Source organism: Phascolarctos cinereus, unplaced genomic scaffold (assembly GCF_003287225.1).
Source record: "Phascolarctos cinereus isolate Bilbo 61053 unplaced genomic scaffold, phaCin_HiC Scaffold_4;HRSCAF=312, whole genome shotgun sequence".
Classification (NCBI taxonomy): domain Eukaryota; kingdom Metazoa; phylum Chordata; class Mammalia; order Diprotodontia; family Phascolarctidae; genus Phascolarctos; species Phascolarctos cinereus.
The window spans coordinates 191,512,088-191,534,617 of record NW_027555847.1 but is presented as its reverse complement, the minus strand read 5'-3'; the positions used below and the strand labels follow the sequence as shown (position 1 = coordinate 191,534,617).

Here is a 22,530-nt window from a genome sequence, read left to right as displayed (position 1 = left end):
TGGAGACTGGTCACTGGACAGAGAATCATCTGTTAAGTCTACCTGGCAATGCTTTTTCCTGTTTTTTTAATTTCATAAAGGTCAGAGTCACTACTTTAACTGGTGGCCTATTAAAATTCTAAAGGAGATCACCTGCTCTTCTCAAGTAACCAGGTAGTGGAGGGGGGGGGGGGATGCCACAGCTCTGCTCGAGGTAAGATTAGCCCCTGTGTACACATATAGCTATCTGAGAGGAGGATCAAGCCCTAAAGATTTTAATTTCAGTGAAGTCATACAGAGCTAATGGAGCCATTGGCGATCAATAGCTCCTTCTCTGCAGTGAAAGGGAGTGATTTATTGGTCTCTTTCAGCTGATCATGAGTCAAGTAGAGCTAGCACTGCTGTTCACTGTGCCCCTGAAATCCTGCAGAGTGGGAATAACTTGTTGGATGAGGCACAGCAGCATTCATGGAGACCCCAGCAACCAGAGTATCTTGTAGTACACCTACAGGAAAAAATATCTTATGGCAGTTGGCAAACTCAAAGCATTATAGCAAAAACAAAAGTCTATTCTTCATATTAAAATAAGTTTTATTGGTGTCTTTTTTTTTTACATTATGTTCATTTCCCAACTTAAATAGACACATAGCAAAGTGCGTGCACACACACACACACACACACACACACACACACACACACACACCTTGTAATAAAGGAAACCAATAAAGCAAAACTAATCAATACACCAGGATTCTTTTATCATGCCATATTCAGTATATATATAGTTTCCAACTAAACATCTTTCTCTAACAAGAGAGAGGCATATTTAATCATCTATCCTCTTGTCCTTCATTTTCGAGGATGACACTGAGTCCTATCAGCAGAGTATGTACTTTGAACTGTTGAAGGCAGGCAATGTTTTGTTTGTGCCTCTACTCTTAAGGCCTAGCACAGTTCCTTGCATGTAGTAAACAGGTGTTTAGTAACTGTTGAGTTGAGTGGCTCTATTGAATTGCCCACAAGCTGTCATGCTTTGCACAGAACAACTTTCTCTCTTAACCCAAAAAGATGACTATTAACACCCAAAAGTACAGTCTAGTAGTGAAGAAATAATATTTTCTGTGGGGGAAACAGAAATTTGGCTACTTTAGAAATCAACTCTTTGTTCTTGTAAAATAAACTTAGACTACTTTTATTTGGGTCCAGTAATCCATAAGAAGGAAAGAGAAAGCACTCTTTACCCATTCCTGAAAGGATGTGGGAAGAGTGGCCAGCTCACTGAGTATTTCTCATTTCTAGTATTGTTATAGAATTGCTATTTTGTCAAGAGTTTGAAAAGCAAGAATTCCTTACTGTCCTCCACTGAGATAAGTATTAAGTCTTGTCAGATATTCAAGTGGTGGTTAGCAAGTGTTACTCACAGTTCAAAAGTAGCCTGGGTAGTCAGAGGCTCTTTGTACATGAAGAAGTCAGCTTGGATATTTGCCATTCAAATTAAATCAGAAGTCTTCAAAAAGGAAGTCACATTATTGACATTCCTTACTTAAAGTGTCACTGCTGCTGAGTGTTCACCAAGCATTTTAGTGCAGCCAAAGAAGGGCACTAGACTAGTCAATTAGAAACAAACGAGGTGGTTGCTAGGTCAACTTAAATATGTGTTTATGTCTGTATGTATAAATACACCCATACCCACATGTGCACATTTGTATGTATATATATATATATATGTGTGTGTGTGTGTGTGTGTGTGTGTACACACATTTGCTTTACCTGTGTTCCTTTGCTTACATGTATATTTCCCCATTGCTCTCAAAATGTCTCCCATCTCCCTCTGTGCTAAATATAAAGTAAACATAACTCTAACCTCCTATGCAGGCTTGATGGTTTGGCAACTTAGCTACCTGCTGTAGAATGCTTGGAGTTTTATTTCACTTGGACTGGCTATTAATATTATAACAACTTACATTTCATTTCCCACAGGTGCATGATACCTTGAAGAGTATATTGCTATACTCATTTTAATGCCTCAAAGCTCATCTTTCTGAAGCAATGAATCCAAAGATTGTCTTCTCTCATTTTCTCAGAATCAGAGATTTCTACTGCGCATGTAAATTTCAGATTCTTGGCTTACATTCAAAAGTGGATAGTCGACTTTCTTTCTTTGTTTTTCCATCTACAAATACAAATAGACATTATAAATGATCAAAGGAGAATTAGATACTCACCTTGTTCGCTTCCTGGCAATTAGGAATAGAGAGTTGATGTGCTGTCTACTCCTTGAAATGAATTCTTCAGATCAAGGGAAAATTCACTGAATAGCTTCTCAGTGCAGAGTGAATATGACAGTCTTTAAGGCATGATGTCATTTAGTATCTGATCAGTTTCTTTTCTTCAGTTTACAAATAGCGTTAGTGACATATCAACCAAAGTTAGCTGAATAGGGACAAGGGCTCCATCTCACCAACAGATGAAAAAATCCTATTTCACAATTTCCAAATGAATCCTCTCAACTTCCATTCCCTCATCTCCAAAAGGATCAAAACCCACTCCTTAAGAGATAACTATGTGGGGTAATGAAAGCAAAGGCCTTCATTTATTACCTTGTGCATATTAGGTAATATATCTTATGTATATGTACATATATATGTATGCATGCATGCATATATATATATATATATATATATATACATATACACATATACACAAACATATATGTATATATACACAAACACATGCAAGTTGTAATATTAATAGCCGGTCCAAATGAAACAAAATTCTAAGTGTTCTACATCAGGTCACTAAGTTGCCAAGCCATCAATATTTATACATGTGTGTGTGTATGTGTGCATGTGTGCGTGTGTGTGTGTGTGTGTGTGCATACACAATAGGGTGCATTATTTCTATTTAAGGAATAAATAGCCTCAGGGCAGCTAGGTGATTCAAAGCACTGGCCCTGAAGTCAGGAAGACCTGAGTTCAAATCTAGCCTCAGACCAAATACTTGACACTTATGAGCTGTGTGACCCTGGGCAAGTCATTTCACCCCAATTGCCAAAAAAAAAAAAAAGGAATACATAGCTTCCCAGTGACGAGAGCCTCACCAACCCTTCATTTCCTTCCTTTGTGTAAAATTGTGTAAAACAATTTGGGGGAAACCAATTATTTCACTGAAAAGTTGAGGTAAAGTTAGTCTAGCTGTAGCAGATCTAACACTGTATTATAAAGGAGCAATCATTAAAACTACTTGATAGTGTCTAAGAACAGAGTGGTGGATCAGTGGGATAGGTTAGGTACACAAGACACAGTACTCAATGATTATAGTAATGTATTATTTGATAAATCAAAAGACTCCATCTTCTGGGATAAGAAATGATTACATAACAAAAACTGTCGGGGGAATTAGAAGATAGTATTCCAGAAACTAGGTATAGACCAACATCTCACACTGAAATGCAACATGGATAATTTTGATTACGTTAAGTTAAAAAGTTTTTCCACAAGCAAAGATTAGAAGAAAAGGAGAAAAGCTGGGAAACAATTTTTTATAGCCAATGTCTCCGATAAAGGCTTCATTTCTAAAATGTGTAAGGAACTGAGTCAAATTTATAAGGATATATCATTCCTCAATTGATAAATGGTCAAAGGATATGAATGGTGAGTTTTCAGATGAAGAAGTCAAAGTTATCTACAGTCATGTGAAAAAATGCTCTAAATCACTATTGATTAGAGAAATGCAATTCAAAACTCTGGGGTACCACACCATATGTGTCAGATTGGATAACATAACAAAACAGGAAAATGATAAATGTTGGAGAAGATGAGGGAAAATTGAAACACTAATGCATTGTTGGTGGAGATGTGAATTGACCCAACCATTCTGGAAAGCAATTTAGAACTATGTCCAAAGGATTGTAATACTGTGCATACCTTTTGATCCAGAAATAGATGGGTTCTCTTTCTCTATCCAGAAGAAATCATAAAAATGGGAAAATGACCCACATGTAGAAACATATTTATAATAGCTCTTTTTGCAGTTGCCAAGAATTGTAAATTGAGGGGATGCCCATCAGTTGGGGAATGAACAATTTGTGCTATATGAATGGAATGGAAGCATTGATAGGTAGATGGACTCCAGAAAAATTTGGAAAGAATTGCATGTACTGATGCTGAGTGAAGTAAGCAGAACCAGAACATTGTTTATAGTAACAGCAACATTGCGCAATGACCAACTTTGATAGATTTAACTCTTTGCGGCAATACAAGGATCTAAGACAATTCCAAAAGATTCATGATGGGAAATGCTGTTCATAGCCAGAGAAATAACTATGAGTCTGAATGCAGATGGAAGCATACTATGTTCTGGGGTTTTTTGTTTGTTTGTTTGTTTGTTTGTTTTTGTTTCCTCTTTCTCATGGTTTTCCCTTTTGGGTCTAATTCTTTTTTATAGCATGAGTAACATGAACATGCATTTAATATGATTGTACAAATATAGCCTGCATTAGATTGCACACCATCTTGTGGAGCACAGAGCTGAGGGAGGGGAGAAAAATTAAAACTCAAAATCTTGTAGAGGTGAATGTTAAAACTAAAAACAAATAAATAAAATTATAAAAAAAGAAAAGGTGGGTTATTTAGGTGATACCTAAATATAAAATTATTCACTAGTTCAGATTTTTTCTATGGGTGCTATAACTGATGACTCCATTAAAGAAATAGATTAGACAAATTTTTGAGCTAAATAAACTTTCAGTTGGCCAATTATTATTAACTGAAATGCATAGAGAATGATGAAAGTATGAATATTTACCATTGCAGCATGGTACAGTGGAAAGACAACTGAATATAGAATCCACTGCCCAACATTCAAGTCCTGGCTCCACTATTGAATAACAGTAACACTTTAGGTAAATCTCTGAACCTCAGGTTACTTATCTGTAGAATGAGGATGGTGGTTCTTAAACTAATATGTCACAGGGTTGTAGTGACAATAAAAATGGGTTTATTTATTTGAAAGTGCTTTGAGATCATAAAGTTCAACATAAATGTAATGTGTTATTATCTCTATCATCTGTCTAATCATCCTTCTAGGGTTATTTTCAGGATACAATAAAAAATCTTCATAAAGCACTTCACATATCTAAAAGTTTTATGTAAGTAGTAGTTACTATGAGAATATGGTAAAGTCAACAAGTGAACGAATGAATAAATAAATCTATTAAACTCCAACAATATATCAAGAACTGTGCTAAGTACTAAGATTTACTTAAAAGCAAGCAAGGCAGTTGCTACCATCAAGGATCTAACATTCTGATAGAGGAAGACAAAAAATAAAGACGAGTTGGAAGTTGGAGCGAAATAGGAAATGATCTTCTGGAATTGAATAGAGAAATCATTTTGAGATTCCTTATATCTGTGCTTTTGATCTTCAAGGCTCTCCAAAATGTGGAACCATTTCCTTTCCAATCCCATCACAAACCACACTCCTCCATACACAACGTGTGCTATCCAAACTAGACTACCTGCTATTCTCAAATAAATATCCCATCCTTCACCACTTCTGGGCCCTTTATCAGTCTATTCCCTACAACCAGAATGTTCCCTCTTCTCTTTCTCTTCTTGCTGAAATCTTACTCATTCTTAAAGGCCCAGCTCAAATGCTAACTCCTGAATCTGTACCAGTCTATCTTACCTGATAGCAAATAATTTATCTTTCCTCCAACAAAGAAAGTACTTTGTAACATCTTGTATGTTCTAACTGCACACAATTGTGAATTGTAGTTATTGTATGTTTATTGTATAGTATTGCATACTTAAATATTTATGTCTACAAAACTACATTTTGACCTCTAAGAAAGCAGGGACCATATCTTTATTAATTAAAAAATATTTACTAATGTTTTTGTGTATCTACAATGCACTTATGTAGTTGCTGGGAATACAAAAATGAAATTTACAAATGAAAATTACAAAAAGCTCTGCCCTCATGGAACTTACAGTCCAATAGAGAGTAAGGGAAATAAAATATTTACAAAAATACATTATTCAAAATGGAATGTGATAAAGACAAAAGAGAGGACTAGAACAAGGGTTCTTCATCTTGTGTCTATGGATAGATTTCATGGGGAAAATTATATCTTTATCTTTAACAACATGTAATTAAAATTTTGCATTTCCAGTGATGACTATAGGCAACAAACAATAGAAGTATTAGGCTTCACCAGACTGACAAAGGGGTTCCTGACATACACACAAAATTAAGAAGCCCTAGTCTAAATAAAGTATTATAAGAATTTTAAGAAGATGAGATACTTTTTATCTTATGATAACAAGGAAAACTTCATAAAGGAAGTGTCATCTAAGCTTTGTTTTGAAGGACAAGAAGGAAGAATGTCCAATCACTTTTGAGCTTTCCCCAGGTTCTTGTAAGTTGTATCACACATATTAGATACTTAATAAATGATTATTGGATGAAGAACTCTAGTTGTGGAAAATACATATGAATACATTAAAGTTCAAAAACAGTACAAATTGTAACAAAATCAGATGAAAGATATCACAAGAATAAGTGTCTTCAGTCCCTCCTTCCCTCTAAACAAAACAAATAATAATCACAACAAAAATCCCACCAGCTCTGCCTCCAGCCTAGCTCCCTATAGGCATTATCCATGGAAGCAATCATTGTGGAAGAAGAGATACCTCTATTCCTACATCCACCTGCCACCGACAGGGAAGACAAACTAGCCTAACCAAAGCAGCAAGATGCTGGGACAGAGACAGAAGGTTGATTAGTGTGTTACCCATTCTTGGTTTCTTTGAATTTTTCAAAAGGATTTATTATAAACAATATTTAACAGAGGGACAATACCTTAACCCAAAGAAACAAGTTTCTGATGGTGATATTTCATATATCCTGATATAATCATGTGATCATAGATTTGGTGTGTCTACATGTGCTTGTGTATATGTGTGTGAGTGTGTGTGTGTGTGTGTTGTAAGCAATTCAGAGCTCTACTACATGAAGTACTCAAATTCTTATCACAAAATAAGAGATCGATGGTAAATAAAAGCAACACTTCTGTTAGAAACTGTCACTCACATCTCTTCTGAGACAGTAAAACCCAATGTAAGGTTTCATTCAGGTATCTTTGATCCGCCTGTCTCATGGTGAACAAAGGTGTGAAGAGAGTAGCTATGATATTTTCATCATGTTTGCCTTGTACTTCAAGCATAAATTTATTTGAGCATCTGGCTATTTCTAGTGCCTTGGGGCAAGACCAAAATTTATAGTTCTGTGGGTATATAGGCCACTTGTTTATATAGAGAATTTTATAGCTCAGTTCCCCAAGCTGGTGTCAGTATTGCCTTTGGAGGCTTCTCTGTTAATTATGCTAGGGGACTTCAGCCTGAACACAGATGTCAATTCAGATGGACCAGCATGTATCTTCCTGGAAGCAATGGGCTCTGGTTTTTAACCAGATGGTTTTGGAAAGTTCCCTTAAGGCCATGAACATTCTAAACTTTGTCTATGGATTTCATTTGTTTCAGACACTCACCCTTGTAAGAAAGGCTCAGCTTTCAATGAGAAGTCTGATCTACCTGGGGCTTAACTCTTGAAATCCAGGTAATTTTTTCTTTTTCTTTTCATTTTTTTTTTTGAGATTTTTAAAAAATAAACTTCTTACTGTGTGTTTACATGTGCATATTTATCAGCCAGCCTTAAATTACAACTTAATTGAAAAAGTTTAACTTTACTGAGGTGAAATAGAACTAGGAAAAGTAAAAGAATTCACCATATCTTTGCTTGGATTTCTATTTTGTGTTTCTGCAGATGTGAGGAAATTTTCTTTGAAGAATTTTATCTTTATTTCTCTTTAAACTTTTCTTCTTAACTTCCCCACATAAGTACTTTATAAGATTCAGTCTGACAAATGGTTCCACATAAGGCATTGCAAAGTACTTCTTGTTTTATCTTTTGTTTAGGTATCAAGATATTGGCCACTATTGTTTGTTCTTGTGCCAGATGATAATGTCCAAAGATGTCTTTTCTCCAGTCACCTAGTCTTGACTTTTCTTGGCCTATCTGAAGGAGACTTTAAAGCATTATTTCCCGAATAATTTTATCTAATGCATTCACAGACTCTTAAAACCTTTTCTAATTGCTCTGGAACCTGGCATTGGTAATCAACCTTTTAGCCCCATGTTCTAACATGAGAATATTTCTTTCTTTCAGTAGGACATATCAAAGTTTATGTAAATTTTTGTTGCTGTAGTGCCTTAACTGTTCACAGGTCCAAGCAGCACTTGATTTGATTGTTTCTTCTTTTTTGGATCATCAAAAAATTCTTCTATTCCTTTCCTTGACAAAAATAATATGAATTCATTAATACCAGGGAAAGGTGTGATGTTGACTGTATTATTGTTTAACAAAGTGAAAGTAAACTTCAAAGAGTAGTTGTGAAGAAATAGTTTGTAAATCCTGCCTGGCTGCCAGACATAAACTAGCTGGGAGGCTATCATAGTCATCAGCTCTCCTCATGCTTTGCTTCCGCTCATTGAGCTTGTTACTTCCGGCTGCTGTCCTGCCCTTCCTCTCTCCTTGTCTTTTTTGTTAATTTGTTTTCATCTTTTTTTTTTTTTAAGCTGAGAGCTCATGAGGATGTGTGGCTGGTGAGGATCAGATGATATTCTCAGCTATTAGCTGAGAGTGGGATCCTTCCAATCCTTACAGCCTCACTAAAATAATAATAATAATAACAATAATAATAATGAAAAAGCTGAGGTATCATTTACAGAGGAGAGATATAGGGCAATTTGGAGTGTCTGCTCTGGGCAATCCTTTTCTGATATGAATTTTATGCCTAATTTCTGAAAATCTATAACACAACTAGTGAGATGATAATTGCCATGTGCACCAAAAATGTTAGTAACTGGGGGCCAGGATTTAGTCTGTCAAAATATTGTGAAGACACTCTGTTTCCCAGAGCTAAGGCCCAGCAAGCAGACTGTGCCCTGAGCTTGGCATAACAACAATACTTTGCACTCTGTATGATCTCACCCTCTAGCAAAGTGTATTACTTTACCCAGCACCAAGTATTTACTGAGGAATTTATTATTTTAGCTCCCCCTATTTCCCAGGGAACTGAGAACCAACATCTATCGCCTCTCTTGACATGCTCACAATCCCAGTTCCTTGTAGCTACCAAACGAACTGAATCAGTTACTGCACTCCTGTTCCTGCTGCTTTTGTACCCCATTTTGAGACAATTAACTTGGAAACTGTTCCCACAGGACCCAGGAATGCCTGAATTTTTCATATATGAGATTGCTGGGCAATTGCTTCTCAATGATTATGATACAGAATGACTATGTTATGGTCCAGCTCACTTATGTTTTTGGTTTTTTATTATTATTATTTTTTTATGTATATGAAGTACTTCCTTTCCCCAACATGTTAAACCCTCCTTCTCAGGCCACTCACAGGTTAGAAACAGGTTCTGTTTTGATTGACAAGTCTCACCAGTCCTAATTGTCTCACCCAGTTAAATGGTAGTTCAATTCATCATTAAGAAAAGGTTTTTTTCTTAAATAAAGTAACTCTGAGAAGAGCTTCCTATCTTGCAACCTTTCTCCTTTCTCCATTTCTGCACTCGCTTCATTCCTCACTACTTCAGGGATCCATGGTCACTTCATACATCAAAGGAGTTTACAGTCCTCTTTTGCCTCAGTGGATAGTAGTCATGAGATTTTGTGGATGAAAAATTCATCACCCTGTAGCTGACTTTTAAGTGGTGAGCCTTTCCTGCAAATTTAGCTTGGAAGGTCCTCAAATGGCTAAAATACATACTTTCGCCTGGTCTTTGCATCTTGGGTCAGCAAGCTAGCTTACCTACCCACCAGGTGGCAAAGTATATCAAGTGCCAGGTTATGAATACCTGAGTTCAAATCTGGCCTCAGACCCTTACTAGCTTGTGACCCTTGGGCAAGGCACTTAACCTCTGGTTACCTCAGTTTCTTCATCTGAAAAGTGGGACTAATAATAGCACCTATCTTGCAGAATTGTTGCAAGGACCAAGTGAGATAATTATTATAAAGTACTTAGGACATAGTAATGTTAACTATTATTATCTTCCTGAACTTCTACATTGAAAATCAGTCATAAAATTTTAGAGCTTAAAGGCACCCAAGTTAAAGCGACTCTGAGGTTCTACCTAATATGTATAAAATTGGAAAAGTTATTAAAAAAGGGAAATGATGAATGTTGGAAGAATACTGTTGTTTTTGTCTTCCCCCTTAATGAGGGTAGAAGATGGGGAGGAGAGGAAAATGGACATTTTCAATTGAAAAATAATAGAAATAATTTAAAGAAGGAATCCTAATGGTCCAATAGTATAATCCAAATCCAGAAAAAGGATCCCAGTCACAACATGCCAATATTTACAAGTTTCATGATGTAATTTTTGAAAAGAAAAAACACAGAGAACAGGAAAGATGTCAAGTGACCAAAGAAAGAATAATAAAGGTCCCAACTTTCAGAAAAATAAAGACAGATTCTACAAACTACAAAACAGTGAATTTTGGCTGGGATAGCTTTCAAGACACCTAGATTAACTCAGTGAACCACTGGCATAGAGCTTCAGTTGAAAGTGTTATCACTAACAGGGATACAACCATTCTCTTTTCTTTTATAAACATGTAAGAGCATACAACAGTATATAAAGGTGTTTGAAAACCTGCACATATTTTCCCCTTGCTCTAGTACACTAACTTTCATTTCAAGAAAGGAAAAAAAAAACCCTCTCTTTCTTTGGTTTAAAAGTAGGCAATTTTGTGGTTTCACTTCAGCTAGCTGTAAATGATGTGCTCTGGGAGAATTCTCTGCCAATTTCACAGAGAATATAAACAGGGCTGTTAGTAACTACCATGTGCTACTGGGGCAAATAGCCTGAACAGAATACTACATTCACCTTACAGGTCTAAGGGCCTCCTGGATTTCAGCAGTGTCTAGTCAAACTGTTCCATCCAGTGGTATTGGTGGTAAGTTTAAACGTGGATATTTTTCTTTAATTGTCTTTCTCTTTATGTCATCCTTTTTTGTCTTCCACACCTGCTAAATATCTTACCAAAAAAAAGGGTTTTTTTTTAAAAGTATATCAATTAATGTTCCACAGTATTTTCATCATGAACTTAGACATTTGACTATGGCTGCAATGTCCACCCCACTGGACCGGGAATCAAAGATACATTTTGATTCTCAAAGTCATATATACCAAGGCTGCCTCAAAGATCAATTTGGAATTATTAGTAAATCTTAAATAATTTGTTATTAGAATCCTCAATTTCTAGAGCTGGAAGATACTTGAGATGTCATCTAGTTCAACACCCTCATTTTAAAAATGAGAATCACAAAGATTAAATGATTATCCAAGATAACACAGGTCATAACTAACTGAGTTGGGAATGAAGCCCAGGATTCTCCAGCTCCAAATCCAGGTTTGTTTAATGGTTGATTTCCATGCTAGCTGCCACCATGACATTTTTTCTAAATTGCTTGGGAGTTTTCTGCAGAAAAGAGATATTACCTCTCATCCATGTCTTACACATATTTTATATGCTGGCCCCACATCATTTGTACTGTTATAATTCCTCCCACTTTCTCTACCACCTCCGAAAGGTGGGACTTCTGAAAAAACAAAAAGAATCAATCTACAGGGAAGGGCTTGATTTCCTCATTCTCTGTTATCTGGATGCCATAATGTAATAAACATAAATAACATCAGGATAAGTATTACAAATCCTAAGAATTATAGTGTAGGTCCTAAGGTATAGAATGCTACACATTTAGGCCTGATATTACTTTCTGAAAGCTATGGTGTGTGGTCTTCTGTATGGACTAGTAATCATATGGTCTAAGTCATTCTCTAAATAAATACACAATCTCTCTCTCTCTCTCTCTCTCTCTCTCTCTCTCTCTCTCTCTCTCTCTCTCTCTGTCATAGAAGTTTTAGTTTCTGAGAAATTAAACTGTTAAGTCACAAACAGGTTGAAAAATCAAATTGAGATTGTGGTTTCAAATCATAGAATAATATTATTGCATACTGAGCTTCTCCAAGGTGACTTTTCACAATAGGTAAAAGAGAAGCAAGCTGGCAGTCAGGGCTGGCCCAAGGAAATGTTTGAAAGTTGTAGAGCTTATCATTTTTATCCCCAGATTTCCCTGTCAGGGCTATCAACCATCTTGTACTACCCCCCCCATTTATCTTGTTACTAAGTAATTTAATCAGATAAATTCAATTATACAAAATTGTCAAATACTGTTTTATCATCATTGTAACTCATCTTAATATTACACACTACTATTATCTCACACAACACTTTCTCCTGGATAAAGTACTTTTATATTCCCTTTCTTTGACTCTTACAATAACTCTGTGATATAATAGGGCATATATTATTATCCTAATATATAGGGCAGGAAACTGAGAGGCAGAGAGGATGCATAATTTAGAGGTCATCATTATAAAGAGAGGAAACTGAATTACAGAAAGATTTAGTATTTTTCCCAATTTCATATACATACTTAGAAGTAAAATCCTACATGCTGTCTTTTAAGAAGACCTGATTCAAGGTCAGCTAGGTGGCACAGGGGATAGAGCACCAGCCCTGAAGTCAGGAGGACCTGAGTTCAAATCCATCCTTACACCAAACACTTGACACTTAGTAGCTGTGTGACCCTGAGCAAGTCACTTAACCCCAATTGCCTAAAAATTAAAAAAAAAATAATAAAACAGAAGACCTGATTCAAATCCCAATTTCAACATTTATCAGCAGTATGACTTTGGGCAATTAGGCAACTAAATCCTCTCTATGAGACTCAGCTTTCTTATCTATAAAATGGGGATAATAGTTGCACTCTCTACTCCCACAATCTTATTGCAAGGCAAAAGTTTCGTAATCCTTAGAAGGCCACGGAAGTGTGAGTTATTTTTAATGCCCTACTCTCTCCCTCAGAGAGAAAGGATTCACATTACAGTAGACTGCAAGGAGAGGGCAATGTCTAACATATAGATATAAATCACTAATGTAATTTCAGACATCATTTAAGGAAGCATTTGGGTTCAGGTGCCCCTCCTCTACACACATACACACACATATCCACAAACACTTCATTTAGGTAAAGACCCATGCCCATCACGCATCACATAGTTACCCTGCTGGCACAGAAAACAGAAGCAGCCAAATTGCTTTATGCCCTGGAATAGGCAGGGACTATTCACTTATCTAATGAGGTTCAGCAAAACTGATTAGGCCTGTCTAATTCAAACAAGTGTCAGAAAGCAGATAAACCTGCAGAAGCCATTAAGTTGCATCTCATTAGTGTTGAAACATATAGTCATTCAAACAAAAGCCATTCTATTAGACATTTTCTTAATTCTGGTACAACTGCTATCTCAGTACAGTTAAACAGCAGTAGCGGGTTTGTAATTAGACTTCTGGGGAACTGAAGACTGACTTTATCAGTTCAAGCTACCTATACCAAGTACACTAAGTATATAGTATTATACTGACTGACTAGAGGGAAAACAATATGGCATTAGTATGGCATTTTGATGCATACGATTGCTAAGGCTTTTGTTTTCAGTGGCAGGAATTAACACAGAGACATATCTTCTTGTCCAGAAGAGTACATAAAATTGCACAAGATGTATACAACATAACACTGGCTGAATAATAATGACAATAATATTAATAATTATCATTATGAGTATTAAGAATAATATAATACTTTAATGTCTACACAGTGTTGTAAATCCAATGTCATTTGATCCTCACATCAGCCCTGTAATTATTATTTTTACTTATTAACTAATTTATTTATTTTTAGTTTTCAACATTCACATCAATAAGATTTTGAGTTCCAAATTTTCTCTCCCTCCCTCCTTTACCCCTCCCCAAGGCAATGTACAATATGATATGTGCTCTATATAAACATTCATATTAAACATATTTTCATATTAGTCATGTTCTGAAGAAGAATTAGTACTAATGGCAAGAATCAAAAGAAGAAACAAAAATAATAGAGAGAGCAAATAGCATGCTTCAATCTGCATTGAGACTTCGTAGTTCTTTTTCTGGATGTGGATAGCATTTTCCAACACCAGTCTTTTGGGGTTGTCTTAGATCTTTGCATTGCCAGGAAGAGGTAAGTCTATTAAAGTTAATCATCACAGAATGTTGCTGTTACTGCACAGCAAGTTCTCCTACTTGTGCTCACTTCACTCAGCATTATCTCATGTATTTCCAGATTTTTCTGAAGTCTGTCTGCTCATCCTTTCTTTTTTTTATTCCATATGAATTTTCTTCTTTTTTTTATCAATTAATTTTGATTTATCAACAATCACTTTCACAAGCTTTTGAGTTTGAAATTTTTCTTCCCCTTCCTCCCTGCCTCCCTCCTCAAGATGGAGTGCAATCTGACATAGGCCATGCATATACATTCCTATTAAACATATTTTCACATTAGTGATGTTGTAAAGAAGAATTAGAACCAGTAGGAGGAACCAAAAGAAAGAGGAAACAAAACAAAACAGAAGAAAAAATAGCAAATTGTATGCTTCAATCTGCATTAAAACTCCACAGTTCTTTCTTTGGATGTAGATAGCATTTTCCATCATGAGACCTTTGGAGATGTCTTAGATCCTTGCATTACCGAGAAGGGCTAAGTCTATCAACATTAGTCATTGCACAACGTTCTCCTGATTCTGCTCATTTTACTCAGCATCAGACCATACAAGTCTTTCCAGGTTTTCTGAAGTCTGCTTGCTCATCATTTCTTCTAGCACAATAGTATCACATTCCATTAATATCATACAACTTGTTCAGCCTTTCTCCAATTGATGGGCATCCCCTCAAATTCCAATTCTTTGCCACCACAAAAAGAGCTGCTATAAATATTTCTGTACATGTGGGTCCTTTTCCCATTTGTATGATCTCTTAGGGATACAGACCTAGATGTGGTATTGCTGGGTCAAAGGGTATGCACAGTATCACAGCCCTTTGGGCATAGTTGCAAATTGCCCTCCAGAATGGTTGGATCAGTTCACAACTCCATCAACGATGCATTAGTGGCTATACCCCAAAGAGATCATACAAATGGGAAAAGGACCCACATGCACAAAAATATTCATAGCAGCTCTCTGTGGTGGCAAAGAATTGGAAATTGAGAGGATGCCCATCAATTGGGGAATGGCTGAGCAAGTTGTGGTATATGAATGTAATGGAATATTATTGTGCTATATGAAATAATGAACAGGCTAACTTCAATAAAACCTGGAAAGACTTGTATGGTCTGATGCTGAGTGAATTGAGCAGAACCAAGAGGACTTTGTACACAATAACAGCCACGTTATGCGATGACTAATATTGTTAAACTGAACCCTTCTCAGCATTATGAGGATCTAAAACATCTCCTGAAGCCTCATGATGGAAAATGTTGTGCATATCCAAAGAAAGAACTATGGAAGTTGAATCACTATCACTTATTTTTACCTTCTGTTGAGTTTTGTTTCCTCTTTCTGATGGTTCCTCCCATTGGTTTTAATTTTTACTTACAACTTCACTAATGTGAAAATGTTTAATAAGAATGTAAATGTAAAGCCTATATCAGATTGTACGTGGTCTTGGAGAAGCTGGGGGGAGGAAGGAGGAGAAAAATTTCCAACTCAAAAGAATATGGAAGTGATTATTGATAAATCAAAATAAATTAATAAAATAAAAAAAATAAAAAGCAAAAAATTGCATTAGTGTTCCAGTTTTCCCACACTTTCTCCAACATTTACCATTATTCAGTTTTGTCATGTCCTCCAATTTGATAGATGTGATTCAGTACCTCAGAGTTGTTTTCATTTGCATTTCACTCCTCAATTGTGATTTAGAGCATTCTTTTTTCATATGACAATAGATAGCTTTAATTTCTTTATCTGAAAACTTCCTGTTCATATCTTTTGACTGTTTATAAATTGGGGAATGACTTATATTCTCATAAATTTAACACTGTTCCCTATATATTTTGAAATGATGCCTTTATCAGTAACCCTGGCAGTAGGAATTGTTTCCCAGTTTTCTGCTTCTCTTATAATCTGGGTTGCATTGGCTTTGTTTGTACAAAAACATTTCCATTTAATGTAATCAAAATTATCCATTTTGCATTTCATATTGCTCTCTATTTCATGTTTAGTCATAAATTCTTCCATTCTCCATAAATCTAACAGGTGAACTATTTATTGTTTTCCTAATTTGCTTGTAGTATCATCCATTATGTCTAAATTTTGTACCGATTTTCATTTTATCATGGTGTACGGTGTGAGATGTTGATCTGTGGCTAGTTTCTGCCATACTATTTTCCACTTTTCCCAGTTATTTTTGAGAAACATGCCTATCCCAGAAGCCTGAATTCTTTCCATTCATCAAATAGTAGGTTACTATCACTATTGACTACTGTGTCTTGTTTACCTAATATATTCCACTAATCCACCCCCTATTTCTTAAGCCAGTACCATATAATTTTGATGATTGCTGCTTTATAATACAATTTGAGATCTGGTATGGCTAGGCCACTTTCTCTTGTATTTCTTTTCATTAATTCCCTTGATATTCTGGGCCTTTTGTTCTTCTAGATGAATTTTACTACTTTTTTTCTAGTACTATAAAATCTATTTTTGGTAGTTTTGTATGGCACTGAATAAGTAAATTAATTTAGGTAGAATTGTCATTTTTATTATATTAGCTATGTCAACCCATGAGCAACTTATATATTTTTTCTAATTATTTAGATTTGAGCTTGTTTGTGCGAAAAGTGTTTTGTAATTGTGTTCGTTACTGTTCCTGGGTTTATCTTGGCAGGTAGACTTTAAAATATTTTATAATATCTACAGGAACTTTAAATGGAATTTCTCTTTCTATCTCTTGCTGTTGGGCTTTGTTGGTAATATATAGAAATGTCAGCGATTTATGCTAAAGTTGTCAATTATGCCAAGTAGTTTTTTATTTGATTTTTTGGCATTTGCTAAGTATGCCATCACATAATCTGCAAAGAATGATAGTGTTGTTTGTTCTTTGCTTATTCTAATTCTTTCAATTTCTTTTTCTTCTCATATGGCCAAAGCTAAAATTTCTAGTACAATAGTGAATGACAATGGTAATAATGACATCCTTGTTTCACCTCTGATCTTCTTGGAAATGCTTCTAGCTTATCTTCATTACATATGATGCTTCCTGAAGGTTTTAGGTAGATGCAACTTATCATTTTAAGGAAGACTCCATTTATTCCTATGCTTTCTAATGTTTTTAATAGGAATGAGTGTTGTATTTTGTCAAAAGCTTTTCCTGCTTCTATTGAGATAATCAGATGATTTCTGTTAGTTTTGTTGTTGATATGGTCAATTATGATGATACTCTTCCTAATATTGAACCAGCTCTGAATTCCTCTCATAAATCCTACCTGACCAGAGTGAATTATGTATATGGTATATGTATATGGTTTATTTTATGTGATAACTTTTTAGCAGGATGTAGTTTCCTTCTTCATCTCTTTTAATTATATCTTAGCTTTGCCTGAGATCAGTATTGCTACCCTCCTTTTTTTTTTTTTTTGTGCAGCTGAAGCATAATATATTCTGCTCCAGTCTTTTACCTTTACTCTGTATATATCTTTCTGTTTCAAATGGGTTTCTTGTAAACAATATATTGTGGGTTTATTGTTTTTAATCCACTCTGCTATCTGCTTCCATTTTTGGGAGAGTTCATCCCATTCCCATTCGCAGTTATGATTACCAACTGTGTCTTTCTCTCCATCCTGTTTTCCCCTGCTGTTTATGCTTTTCTCTCTCTCTCTTTCCCACCTCATTAGAGTTTTGCTTTTGATTACCATCTTCCTCGATGTTTCCTCTATCAGCCCCCTCTCTTTTCTTTCCCTTTTCCCCTACTACTTCTTCCTTCACTTCTATCCACCCCACCCTATTCTTTCCCCTTTCCCCTCCTACTTCCTATAGAGTAGGTTAGATATCTTTACCTGAGTGTGTTACTCCCTCTTTGAGCCAAATCTGATGAAAGTAAGGTTCAAATAGTGCTCATATCCCTCTCTTCTTTCCCTATACTGTATTAGATCTTTGTGTGATATAATTTACCCTTTTCTGCCTCCTCCTTTCCTCTCCCTGTACAATACCTTTTCACTACTTAATTTTATATTTTTTATTATCACATCAAAGTCAACTTATACCCATGCCCTCCATCTATGTATACCCATTCTAAATGTCATAATAAAGATATAGTTCTCAAGAGTTATAAGTATGTTCTTCCCACATAGGGATGTAAACAATTAGCCCTTATTGAATAACATTTTTTTTTATTTTCTGTTTATCTTTTAATGCCTCTCTTGAGTCTTGTATTTCAAGATCAAATTTTCTGTTGAGCTCTGGTATTTTCATCAGGGAGGTTTGGAAGTTCCCTATATAGCTGAATGTACATCACCTCCCTTGAAAAATTATGCTTATGTTTGCTGAGTAGTTGATCCGTGGTTGTAATCCAAACTCCTTTGCCTTATATAATATCATATTCCATGCCCTCCAGTCTTTTAATGTTGAATCTACAATGTCCAGTATAATCCCAACTGGGGTTCCATGATATTTAAATTGTTTATTTCTGGCTGCTTGCACTATTTTCTCTTTGACCTGATAGTTTTGTAATTTGGCTGCTTTATTCCTTGATGCTTTCAATTTGGGATCTCTTTGAAGAAGTGATTGGTGGATTCTTTTGATGACTAATTTGCCTTCTGCTTTTAGAACCTCAGGGGAGTTTTCCTTGATGATTCTTGAAAGATGCTGTTCAGACTTTTTAAATTTTTTTTTAATCATGGCTTTCAGGTAGATCAATAATTCTTAAATTACCTCTCCTGTATCTATTTTCCAGGTATTTTGTTTTTCCAATTATTGTGTTTCCCTCTATTTTTTTCATTCTTTTGATTTTGTTTGACTGATTCTTGATGTCTCATAGAGTCATTAGCTTCCTCTTGCCCAATTGTAATTTTTAAGGAATTTTTTTCTTCAATTAGCTTTTCCACCTCATTTTCCATTTGGCCAATTGTACTTTTTAAGGAGTCATTTTCTTCCGTGTATTTTTTTTTCCATTTGCACAACTATTTTTAAGGACTTGTTTTCTACTGTCAATTTTTGTCCTTCCTTTTCCAAGCTGTTGACTCTTTCTTGCAAAACTCTCATTTCTTTTCCCAATTTGTCTTCTACCCCTTTCATTTGACTTTTAAAATCATTCTCTTCTAAGAAGGCTTTTTGGGATTGAGAGCAGTTAATATTCCTCTTTGAGGTTTCAAATGTGGGAATATTGACAATATTTTCCTCTTCTCAATTTATATTTTGATCTTTCCTGTGACCATAATAGTTCTCTATAGTCACTGTTTTTTTTTTCTTTTTACACATAATGTTTTCTTTTTCCTTGGCTTTTAAAGTTCATCTCTGCTTCTGGGGCACAGGGGGCACAGTCCCCAGCTCCTTGTGCTGGGGGCCTGGACTGTTGTCACTGGCTTTGTGTGCTGGGGCTTCAGGTGCTGACAGCTGGAGGCTGTAGGGGTCTCATAGTTTACCTGGTGCCGAGCTGGAGCTGGTGGTGGTGGCTGGTGCATGCTAAGGCCAGACTGGGCTTTCTTCCTTTTTCTGGGGCTAAACTGAAGCTCCTGTGGTGGGGGTGAAAGGTCTGCCTGGTGGAGGATGCCTACTCGAGGGTCAGCTGCTGGAGGATGCCTGCCTGCTTGGTGTTGTGCTGAAGAACAGGGAGTTTTGGCTGCTGCACGCCACTTGCCCATCAATGCATGTAGTGGTTCTCCAAGCCAGAGTCCCCTGGCTGTGACAAGGTATGCAAGGGTCCTAGAGCTGGAACTTGTCTGCTCAAGAACTCCTGCTGGCTTGCTGAGGTGAGGCTTGCTGCTGGCTTCCTGGGAAGCCTCCTTTCCTCTACTCCTCCATTTCCACCAGAATAAGAGGGACTTTTCCTGCTAATCACCCAAGCCTCCTGGGCTGAAAGACTGCTGCACCCCATCTTTCTGCTGGATCCACTGTTCCAGGATTTTTCCTGGTGTGATATTTTCTGGGATTTTCAAGGTCAATAATGGAGGGTGAGATTGACTTACTGCAGACTCTACCATCTTGGCTCCTGGACAACCCTGAATTATTAATCCCATCTTACAGATGAAAAACTGAAATTGACAGAGTTTAAATGTCTTTCCCAGGGTCAGACAGTTAGTAAGAATCTGAAGCTGGATTTGAACAGAGCTCATCTTGATTCCAAGTCCATAGTTCTCACTCACTGTGCCAATAAGTACTTATCAGAAATGTTATACTATTTACTAAAGGTGTTAGGGATTGTGCAGAATAGATTATCTATCCATCTCATCCTCTGCTGTCCCCTTTTCTTTTTACCTTCAATTTTCCCCAACATCGGGTTCTTTTTCAATGAGTCCTGTCTTCTCATTATGTGAACAAAGTGTTTAGGCTTCAGATTCAGTATTAGACCTTCTAGTGAATAGTCACTGTTAATATTGCCTAAAGTTATTCCAGGCAAAAATAAGTCCCACTGTATTATTCAATGCAAAATTTAGCGCACTGAAATTTTTTAGCCACATCAGTGGTCAATCCTCATACAATCAATGACAGATTAATTTTCAAAATTCCATCTCATATACATTCTATATGATCTTGCTCAGCTACCTTTTATGTCATTCCTTTGACTAATAGTAGCATTTACATCAAATAGACCATAATGCTAATTCAATCAGTGGGACCACTAGAGCACAATTTGCCAGTGTTTCAGGATTCTGAATTTTCAGGTTTTACCTTTCTGTGCTTTATTTTCTTCTTTTATAAAGTGGATGAGAATGATTGAACTCAATGTTCTCAAAGTTCACTTAAAGATCTAAATCTATTATCCTGTGATCATGTGGACAAAATGACAGATACCCCCTCTGTGTCATAAGACTTTTGCCTCACAGAATTTTATCGTGATTACTATAAAAGTGAGAGGCAGTGCTACATAGTAAATTGATGGTTAGTATCGTAGTCAGGAAGAAATGAGTTCAAGCCATGGCTCTCATGCATATTAGTCATACGAATGAGGGAAATCACTTAACCTTTAAGGGTCATTTTTTGAGATTATAAGTTATAAATAAGTTGTTGATCTGTAAAAAAGATCAAGAAAAGAAGTTCCTGTGCTGGGCACTCATACTACTAGTAAAATAATAGAAAAAATAATAATAATAGTAGTAGCTAATATTTGTAAAGTGTTTTATCATTTACAAAATGTTTTATCCATCTTGTCCTATTTGATCATCACACTTTCAGGTAGATAGCACACATATTAAAAACTAATTTTACAGATGAGAAAGCTGAGGCTCAAAGTGGTTAATTGACTTGCTCAAAGTCACATAAATAAGAAATGACAAAGATCTTCTGATTCCAAAGTCAGTGTTTTAGCTGCCTCTTTCCCATAGCAATGAAATTCATAATCAAGATCAAGATTTATTTTAACTTTTAGACCAATTACATTGTGAACACGGTCTCAACTACTACTTATTACATCATATTCAGTCTACTTTTCTAAGCATCTATCTCCTTGCCCCACTTCAAAGGATTTTTTTTTATCTATTTGATAATAGTAATGATAATAATAACCCCTTAAACTCAAACCCATTGATTATGTCATAGGAAAAATAACAAAGTAGAGGAATGCCAGCTGGGATTTAACATGCCCTCAAAGTGTTACATTAGCTGGTATGGTGAAAACCTTGAACAACTGGCAAATTGTATTCTAGTGATACCACTAATTAAGACTGTGGTCAATATCTGCTTTTTGACAGTGATACCTGAGCTTCAAGTTATATAATGGAGTATTGTCTATCAGTATATGGTTGCCAATCAGCTCATAGTAAAAACAAATGTGTCCCTAAACTTAGATTTAATGGAATAAGAGAAAAAATTGAGGATCAATTAAAATCTGAAGAAAGAATAGTGAAGAATATGAAGACACTGAAAGTTTTCACTTAATTCAAACTCCAGAAATTAAAACAAATAACAAAATTGGAGACAAAAAAAAATCATGTCTCAAATAGTTTTGAAAAGTATGACATACTTCATCTAGAATTTTGAAAATTTCCTTTATAATTTGATCCATGAATTCAACTATCAGACCAATTATATCAAAACTGAGTATTTTTTTAAATCTGTCAACTGTTAAAACCATCAAGAACAAATATGTTCTCCCAAAGTACTTGTCAAACAAATAACATGTAAAAACATTTCAGGATTGCATGCAATAATAAATTAAGCAATTATTGCCACAACAAGAACCAAACAAAGAAAGGGAGAGTTATTAAAGATACCCTTATGAACAGGTGACAAACACTACCATAGCCAGCCAGTATAATGGAACTACTTCTATGAAGCTAAGAAAGAGAAAGGGCACCATGATATGGCAGACTAGACTTAACTCAAAA

At 35.8% G+C, this 22,530-nt stretch overlaps 1 pseudogene; it reads right to left on the bottom strand.

Moving 5' to 3' along the window:
- Positions 1 to 7,787: 7,787 nt before the first annotated feature.
- On the bottom strand, positions 7,788 to 19,848 carry LOC110196662 (large ribosomal subunit protein uL29m pseudogene; annotated as a pseudogene).
- Positions 19,849 to 22,530: the final 2,682 nt, after the last annotated feature.